Genomic DNA, 3,134 nt, shown 5'->3' with positions numbered 1-3,134 from the left:
AGGGTTAGACATGAATGTCTAGTGAGGTTCCCTTTTATGTAATGCAGGGTGAAGATCACCAAAACATTTATTTCAAATCATTCAAAATATGAAGCAAAATTAAAAACATACTGCTTCGGTCCATCGGACCTCTGGTCTCAAACAACACTTAGAAAATATTTCGACAACCAGGACCAGAGCCCCTCTGGTCTCTTTTCCAGAGCTTCTGTTCTTCATGACTAGAGCCGCTGGTTTCACATCATACTTAAAATAATTTTCAACACAAGACCAGAGCTCCTCTGGTCTCTCTTCCAGAGCTTCTAGTCTTCACAACCAGAGCATCTGGTTGTACTACCCAAAACTTCACTCATATAAATGATCTTTAGATAAACTCTCAATCAATAAGATAGCCCTTTTTTCATAAAACAAACAATTATAAAAAAGCTCATGTTCGACCAGAGCCTCTGGTTGTACTAACCAGAGCTTCTGGTTCCAAAGTCATGACCAACTAGAGCCCCTCTTGTTCAACGTGTAAGTCAACCAGAGCTTCTCTGGTCTGTTTTTCATAAAAAGACTAAGTATAAAAACACTTTCGAAAAAACCATTTCAAAACAATGAATCAAATCACTAAGCTTTCTTCTCAAGATACAAAATTTATTTTTCCAAACCAATAAATCTTATAAAAGATTTTTCATAAATAACCAGCATCCTCTGGTTCCATTATGAGAATCAATCAGAGCTTCTATGGTCCTTGCAATGTATAACCAGAGCTCCTATGTTCTCTCATAAACAATGCTTTTACCCAAAACATTATTACTCGATCATATTATCTCCAATACCATCACATCATTACCATCATTTCTACTAAAGACAACATCTCTAAATCCTCAAATCACCAAGAAGTGAGAACTCTAATCTGTTGTAACTYTAATAGTTATCATGGTAAGAGTTAGGCGATGCCGATACCGTCCCACCTTATATCCTCCAGATTATCTCCTTTACATGATGTTCCACCCTTATATCCTCCTGCACATTAATATGAAGTAGTTCATCCAAAGACAGACCTCTGTTACCTGTCAGAGTGAACCTATTCATAWTCCTCAAACCAATATCATGGTTCCAACATAGGTTTATACTCAAAACCTTTTATTCTCAAGAACAATCTGTTCTCCTCAAAACAGTTGAAAACTCTGTTTTTCCATAAACTCTTTCAAACTGTTTTAAAACYCAGATATTGTTTAATTCTTTTCAAAACAGATTCAAACAGCAACTTCTCAAGGCTGTTGAAGAACACAACTCTATTTSATATTTATCAAAATCAAATTCCAAGATAACAACATCATAAAACTGTTAAAAACTGTTTATCATCTTAATTTCAAAACCAATAACAAAACTCAACAGTTGATACGCAAATATATGAGAAAACTAGTTCCAAAACCACTCACGGTTTATAATCAACGATAGTTATACTCAACAGTAGTTTAAAACTCACCTTAAACAGATTTCTTGAAGATAAATACACAGCAAAAGCTTATTCTTATCACAGATTCTTCAAGAACACTTTTCACCACCACAAGCTTTCTTTCTCTTTTGAACAGACCTCAATTTGAAATGATAAGATAAAATCTTATCTTTTTACTTCTTTAAATACTCTCACCAAGGCGGTGAAGATTATTTTAGTTATAAAAACTTAAAGGCGGTGAAAGCTTCCTCCAATAGAAATAATCTTGGACGGTGGATTTTACATTATAAAATACATGATATCTTAACCATGAAGATACAATGATTTCACCCGAATCATTAAACTCAATAAACACCACCTCATGCACGCTTCACACTACATGCATACACGTATGAATTATATATGTCATGCTATCATTTCACAATATGCATGATATATGTTCATATTTCACATAAATGCTTCATGCATTTCTTACTTAAATATGCACATTTCACATAATCCACATAATAAACATGTATAATTTACCTCAACCCAGGTTGTCTCAGACCCGGTTATAACATCATCTATCAAAACTATACATCGTAGACAAATCTTCATGCAGATATGCATATAGGAAAATATCACATTTTCCCCTTTCCCTTACCGTCTGCACTTCCTCCAATACATATTTAAAATCACAAAGCGAGGGTTAGATCGGAAAGTCCAGTGAGTTCCCTTTTTATGTCATTGCAGGGTGAGAATCACCAAAACTTTATTTAAAACAACTTTTCATATATATAGCAATTATATGAACAAATACCAATACCTTATCAATTCCAAAGCCAATCTCTCGGCTTTTAAATAACACATCCAAACCCAAATAGATTTATATCAACCAGGTTTCTCATAATGCCAATTTTAAACCTTCTCAATAAAATAAGGTTTATTCAAAGTTTCAGGCCAAAAAACCTGTTATCAACTTCTCAATAACATCTAGTCTATGATTTTCAATAAGAACCCTGATCCTAAATATTTAAATCACAAAGAAATAAAGATTCTAGATCATAGTAATCTTATAGGATATAATAGTAAGAGTTATATAACATATCACACATACAAATGTCATCCTTATATCCAAAGGTACACCTCTCCTTGATATGTCACCCTTATCCCATGGTACWCCTCTCCTTGATATGCCACCCTTATTTCCTCATAAAAATTATTTTATGAAAGAACTCCAATTAGAACAGACCGCAATCGTAAATGTCCTAATGGAATATCATTAGTTCAAAATCATTTTTATCAAAATTCACATTCTTTATCATTTCGGACAACTCAATTCCATCTGTCTGATTTATAATTCCGGACAACACAAGTCCTCTTGTCCGATTTACAAGTTCGGACAAACTTGGTATTAACTCGATCAAGCTTTGTCCGGTTTATATCTAAACCAGACATTACATCATTCGGATTATAAACAAATCGGGTAGCCTTGATCGTATTCCTACTTCTCCGTTCAATATCCTTGTCCGATTTATATATTCAAAATCTCACTAACTCTTTAATCCGATCAATATTGTAATCGATTTAAAACTAAATCGGACAGCACGTGTCTGACTTAAAATAATTCGGACAACACTTGTCCGATTTAAAGCCAAATCCGGGTAAACTTTCATAACTCAAATCAATATGCAATCCAAAGTACTTTTAAGCC

The sequence above is a fragment of the Cynara cardunculus genome, assembly GCF_001531365.2.
Source record: "Cynara cardunculus var. scolymus isolate 2C chromosome LG 1, CcrdV1, whole genome shotgun sequence".
Taxonomy (NCBI): domain Eukaryota; kingdom Viridiplantae; phylum Streptophyta; class Magnoliopsida; order Asterales; family Asteraceae; genus Cynara; species Cynara cardunculus.
Note: the sequence above shows the minus strand (reverse complement) of the source record.